Source organism: Mus pahari, chromosome 17 (genome assembly GCF_900095145.1).
Source record: "Mus pahari chromosome 17, PAHARI_EIJ_v1.1, whole genome shotgun sequence".
NCBI lineage: Eukaryota > Metazoa > Chordata > Mammalia > Rodentia > Muridae > Mus > Mus pahari.
In genome coordinates this window covers 60,882,687-60,889,636 of record NC_034606.1, presented here as the reverse complement: position 1 = coordinate 60,889,636, position 6,950 = coordinate 60,882,687, and the positions used below count along the sequence as shown (strand labels likewise).

At 42.4% G+C, this 6,950-nt stretch overlaps 1 pseudogene; it reads left to right on the top strand.

Moving 5' to 3' along the window:
- Positions 1 to 3,544, top strand: part of LOC110334551 — a 23,062-nt pseudogene extending 19,518 nt beyond the window's left edge.
- The last annotated feature ends 3,406 nt before the right edge of the window (positions 3,545 to 6,950 follow it).

Genomic DNA, 6,950 nt, shown 5'->3' with positions numbered 1-6,950 from the left:
TTTTTTTTTTTTTTATGGGTTTTTTGTTCCAATAGCTCTTTAAGAACTTTGAAGTAGTAATTTGCCAGGTGACTTTTTCTCTCTCAAAGGCAGGCCACAGTTCTAATAATGTTTGAGTGGTTAAAAAATAAACAGCAACAGTGCAAGCAGACAGGGGGGGAGGCAGGCAGGCAGGGAGGAGGCAAAGAGGAGGGAGGCAGGGAGAAGAGAGTCAGGGAGGAGGGAGTCAGGGAGGAAGGCAAGGAGGCAGGCAGGGAGGAGGGAGGCAAGGAGGAGGGAGTTAGGGAGGAGGGAGGCAGGGAGGAGGGAGGCAGGGAGGAGAGAGTCAGGGAGGAGAGAGTCAGGGAGGAAGGCAAGGAGGCAGGCAGGGAGGAGGGAATCAGGGAAAATGGAGGCAGGGAGGAGGGAGACAGGGAGGGAGGAGGGAGTCAGGGAAGATGGAGGCAAAGAGGGGGGAGGCAGGGAGGAGGGAAGCAGGGAGGGAGGAAAGAGTCAGGGAGGATGGAGACAAGGAGGAGGGAGGCAGGGAGGAGGGAGGCAGGGAGGAAGGAGACAGGCAGGGAGGAGGGAGGCAAGGAGGAGGGAGGCAGGGAGGAGGGAGGCAGGGAGGAGGGAGGCAGGGAGGAAGGCAAGGAGGCAGGCAGGGAGAAGGGAGGCAGGGAAGAGGGAGGGAGGGAAGGAGGAAGGCAAGGAGGCAGGCAGGGAGGAAGCAGGTAGGAAGGAGGCAGGCACAAATGAGGGAGGCAGGAAGGAAGTTGCTCTAAGATTTGTCTTTGTCGAAGTGATTTCTAAAAATGATAACCAAAGATATAAAACAGTTATATTTTGCACAGTCTATAGCTTAAGTTTTAATTATATAAATAATTAAAATCTTTAAAAAGAGTGCAGTATTAGCCTTGAGACAACCGTGCCAGCACTGTGTGCACTTAACTAAAATTAAATCGTGGAATTCTCTAACTACAGTGTGTCAGTGATCAAGTCAGAGGGAAAAACTCTTCATCACAAATCATACTTTGATATTGGAGTGAGCAGGATGTAGTCCACAGGGTACCACACCCACCTCACTTCTCTTCACCCTTCTGTCACTCCTGGCCACCAGTAGAGCCCACAGGCCGTTGGTACCAAGTCTCATCCTCACTCTGACTCCCGATGGGCGCTGAAGACGCATCTTTTCAGTAACTGTATCCTTCCAGGTTAGGACATTGGAAACATTCTCCTCCTTTCCCTTTAATTTTGTTTTTGTTTTTGTTATTGGCACCAAATAGTTCATATGGCAGGACTTCTATGGACCCACCGGCGACATAATGACACAGAGGCTTATTATCATTTTAAAGCTTAGGCCTTAGCTCGGGAAATATCTCAGCTAGCTTATCTTAACCCTACTAATCCTAGCCTATGTCCTGTCATATGCCTACATTCACCTTTCTGCTCTGCTCTGGTCCAGCAGTTCACCCCTAGTCAACTGGTGAATCTCCTGTGCCTCAGTTCTTCTCCCAGAGTCCCCGTCTCTGCCTGGAAGTCCCACCTTCCACTTCTTGCTCAGCCATTGGCTATCAGATCTTTATTACATTCAATAGGCAGGTAAGGAAGCATGAATGTTTACACAAAACGAGGCCAGTGATGGGCCATAGATAGGACAGTACAAAGATCTGGCTAGTACTTAGCTCTCTGCCAGTTTGGCATGCAGTGGTTGGATATACAGAGACAACCTTCACACAGTGTACCAAAGGTTACCCAACAGGTTCATCTTGGTGCTCAGATTAGAAACCTAGCAATTACCCAGGAATCCTTTCTCCACCACTCTCTGTGTCCCATGGGAAATGGGCTCCTTTTATTTACTTCAAAAAGCAAAGTGGAGGTTCTTGGGGCTGCGGCCTTTGCTCTTAGCACTGCTATACTGCCATGTTGGATGTATTAACTCCCGAGAGAAAAAGGCAAATATATACACCTAGACCTTGTGAAATACAGCGCATCCCCCACAAACAATAAATGCTGAGAGTAAATAAGTGTAAACATCTTAGTGGATTCAACTCTCAGCAGGGAAGGAGTGGGGATTGAATCTAATCTCCAAACCTTCCGAAAAGAGCCATTAAAAAAAAAAAATTGAAATGAGTCCCACATCCATGCTGTCCATTGTCAGGGATTTGAGTGTGTCTAGAATACACAACATGAAGCTCAGGATAACTGTGACATGGGAAGATTATCAAGCGTAGCATAGTTTATGCTTGTTCCTTTCAATTTTCTTATTTTTTTGAAGTTGAAATACAATTACATCATTTCTCTCTTCCTTCTTTCTTTCAACCCCTCCTATATATCCCATCTCTATCTTGCTCTCCCTCAAATTCATGATCTCTTTTCCTTTTAATTATTCTCTCTCTCTCTCTCTCTCTCTCTCTCTCTCTCTCTCTCTCTCTCACACACACACACACACACACACACACACNCACAAACATATAAATCCAATACGCTCAGCCTATATAGTGCTGCTTGTATGTGTCCTTTGGGAGCTCGCCACTTGGCACTGGATAACCAGTTGAGCTCTTTAAGTTCTTCCCCAGGGAAGTCTGTTTCCCCCACTCATGGCATTCCTTTATTGCCTGGAGTTCTGTGTCTAGGGTCAGAGCCCCATGAGCTTTTCCCTGTCCACACTAACATGTCTGTTGTCATCTTTGTTCAGTTCATGCATGCACAATCATGTTGTCAAGACGTTTTGGATGTCGCTTCCCTAGCACTTCTAGGAGACAAAAATCTCACAGCCAACTCCCCAATCTTCTGGTCCATATAATGTTTCCACTCCCTCTTCCTCTACGTTCTCTGAGCCTTAGGTACAGGAATTGTGTTGTAGGAGGATTACTTGGAACTGGCCACCACATGAACACTTGCTCTCTGTATTTTGACTGGTTGTGTTTTTCCGTAATAGTCTCTGTTGCAAAGAGGTTTCTTTAATGAGGTATGAGCGCTACACTTATCTGTGGGTGTAAGCACAAATATTTATAATGTAACTAGTAATTATGCTGGTTTAGTAAAGTGACAGTTTTAGGTTCTCCTCCAACTCACTTAATCCTGGGGAGTTAGCTAGGTCTCCATCACCGGGCATAGGTTCCTTCTTGTTGAACGGGCCTTAAGTCCAATTAAGGAGCTGTTGGTTACTGCCAAAATATGAGTGTCATTCTTGTATGCTCAGTGATGGCATGCTTTGCTGGCCGTTGATGAGGTTTGTAGTCACCACAGCTGGGGAGGACTATTGGTTGCCTTCCTCCCTCGGAACGCTTGCATGGTACCTTCTAGAACAGTGAATGTTAACTCTTAGGGAGAAAGTTTACAAGTAGATCCAACTCAGATCCTCTGTGTCCTGTGTCCAGCTCTGCGTCCTGTGTCCAGCTCTGCGTCCTGTGTCCCGCTCTGTGTCCTGTGTCCTGTGTCCAGCTCTGCATCCTGTGCCCAGCTCTACGTCCTGTGTCCATCTCTGCGTCCCATGTCCAGCTCTGCATCCTGGGTCCAGCTCTGCGTCCTGTGTCCAGCTCTGCATCCTGAGGTCCAGTGATGTCAGCAATGCCTTCCTTTCCCCTCACAAAGCTCCAAACATTGCACTGCCAAACCGACATGTACTTGATGATAGGATGTGGAAAATAACCATTTGTCTGAGAGAGCTTAAAACATTTAAGGCCTTTGTGTTCAGTTTCTGTTTTTATTTTTTTTTTTTGTCTTGAAAGATCCATATATTTTAAAATATTTTCATTTTTATAATTAGAATCACTATATTCATTTTGCTATATATATTTTATAATATAGTTATTTTACCATTGTCAAAACAATGAGTGTGAGGGTTGACAATGTTGCCCAGTGGTGGAGTGCTTGCTTTGCGAAAGCAAAGCCCTGGATTAAGTCAGATCTTTGAACTGTATACACACAATGTCTAGCAATTTATTAAGTCTTGTCTGTGTAATGAGGTATAATATTTTGTGTGTTTGATTTTTTTTATTCTGTTCATAGTGTGTGTTTAAGTATGCTTAAATGTAACTTTTTTTTTCTTCATGTCCTTATTTGTCTTTATGTTCTGGAAATATTTTTAATATTTACCATTTTTTTTTTACTTTGTAATAAAATTGATGTCATTTAAAATTGTTTAGGAACATGATTTGACTCCTTCCCTTCTGTCTAGTTACTTTAACTAGGAATTTCTGTAGTAGTTGATTGAGTAAAAGCACTTGGCTGACTGCACAGCATACCCCTATGTCCAGTGTGTTACACTACATGCTTCAGGTATCCTCCCTCACTTTGGCACTGGTGTGAGTTCTCACACTGATGCTTCAGGATGCTGAAACACCACCTTCTCATACCCAGTTTTCCCAGGCTATTGTCAGAGAGATGCTGACAAGTGTGCTAAGCACCTTTCTGAATCTGTTGAGATGATCATTTGTCACTTTAATTTTTTAACACCTACTTTGAATGATGTTTTTTAAAACATTTTAACCTCCCCTTTAGCCCACCATCCACCAGAGATAGTGAGGGAAAAAAAGATAAGGTAGAGTGGATTTGTTTAGAAAGGTTCCTTAGAACAACTCTCATCTGTGTTGTCTGGAAGTCGGCAGTTCAGTTCACAGGTCAGCAGCGGCAGCTCCATCCACTTGCAAACACTTTACAGACACACCAGCCGTCTAGTTTGGTAGAGTCAGGATAGCAACCACAAATCAGCAGTGGAGGCAGGACCTAACAGAGAGAGCCAGGCCTCAGCCTCAGCTTGAGTCAGCAGGAGGGACCAAAAGGAATGCCAAGAAAAGTTCTTGGCTGTGCCTCTCTCAGCAAATCAAAGATCAGTGAAAACTCGAGACCCACAAGTATTGTACAGCTAGCTCTATAAGCAAGCCAAACTCAGCCTCTGTTACGGTCCATCGAGTCCCATTCATACCCCCCAAACATCATATGTCCTCCATGGGTCTTGCCTCAACCTGTGTCTTGCCTCAGCACTTGTGTCTGTCTCAGCTGACATCACTCTGCCAAACAGCCAGAGTCCACGGAAGCAACAAGAAACTATAACACACCACCAGAAGTTTTGGGGACATTTCTCTCTATGGAACCCAGACAAATGTTGCTCAGCTATGCAATGTAGGGCGGACTAATACATGTGTGTTATTAACAAAAAAAAAAATCCTTCACTACGTGTCCTTTCATGTGTTTGTTTTAGCAGAACATCTTCTCTCCTGTGTCCACGTCAGCTAAATGTTCCTTCACGAGTCTGCCTTAGCCTTTTACCTGTGTCCACTTCAGGAAAACATTCCTTCATGTGTTCGCCCCAGCAAAACTCCATCTAACACAACTGACTCTCCAAAGAACCCTTAAGTTTCTACTTCAATTATTTAACTTATATCTTTCATTCTGTTGATGTGATATATATATATATATATATATATATATATATATATATATATATTCAATGAATATATATATTCATTGATTTGTATATATTGAACCATCTTTGCATCTCTATGATAAACTAAATTCATCATGATAAATGATCTTTGAATACACTATTGAATTTGATTTGCTAGTATTTTAATGAGAAATTTTACATTTCAGTTCATCAGGAATCCTGGTCTGTAATTCTTTGTCTCTGTCTCTGTCTGTCTCTGTCTCTGTCTCTGTCTCTCTCTATGTGTGTGTGTGTGTGTGTGTGTGTGTGTGTGTGTGTGTGTGTCCTTGTAAGTTTGTTAGTAGGACAATGTTGGTCTCATGAAAAAAGTTTTGGAAGGTTCCCTCTCTTTCAGTTTTAGCGAATATGTTTTGATTATTCTTCAAACATTTGGTAAAATTCAACAATGAATCTCTCTACTGCTGGGCTTCTCTTTGTTGAAAACTTTTTATTACTGACTTGATCTCATTGGTTGTTATTCATCTGTTCAGATTTTTCCCCTCATGATTCAGTTTTGGGAGATCACATGGATGTAGAATTCATCTAAGTTTTCCAATTTGTTAAAATAGTTTAAAAAAAAAAAAAAAAAAACAGCCTTCCAGTGACCCTTTGTGTTTCTGAGATATTTATTTCAATGTCTCCATTCTTGTCTCAGATTTCATTTCAGTTACTATTTAATTTATTTTTAATTTTTGTCCTTTATCTAGTTAAACATTTGTTGATGTTTCTTACCTTTTAGAAGAACCAACAACAGTTGATCTCTTGTGCTGACTATTCAGTCTGTATTTCATTCATTTATGTATTTTTGGAATTTCTTCTTTTTTTTTAAATTATTTTATTAGATATTTTCTTCATTTACATTTCAAATGTTATCCCGAATGTCCCCTATACCCTCCCCCTCCCCTGGAACTTCTTATATTCTATAATTTGGGTTGTTCTTGTTCATCTAAGTTGCCAAGGTATGTTGTTGCTACATTGCTTATTTGAAATCTCTCTGCTTCCTTTCAGGTAGGCCTCAGTTACCATAAGCTTTTCTCTTAGAATTCTGCGCTCTGTCCCTCAAGGTTTGCTCATTGTGTTTCAAGTCCCACTGCTCAGGGAGGCTTTTGTTTTGCTTTGCTTTGCTCTGAGGTAAAGTCTCACTGTGTTGTCTGGCTAGCCTTCAGCTCACCCTGTAGACCAGGCTGGCCTTGAGCATTGGCAATCTTCTTTCCTCTGTCTTGTTGAATAACTACTGCAGATTTCTCAGTTCTTGTCTCCCCAGGACTACATACAAGGACAGAATGAATTCGTTAGTGAGGATCTTATTCAGTGAAAGGTACAAGGCAGAAAGCCCCTTCCTGAGGGAGTAGGTCCTTCCCAGCTGCCTTTCCTAGCACCAGGGGTTATATATGCTTTGGTATAGAGGGATGGGCCAGATAGTTTATGGTTTTTTGTTTGTTTGTTTGGGTGGTTTGTTTTGTTTGTTTTAATGAGAAGCTGCTTTCTCTTTATTTATTCTTCAGGAGGAAAAAAAATGAACTTTGGTCACATAGCACCT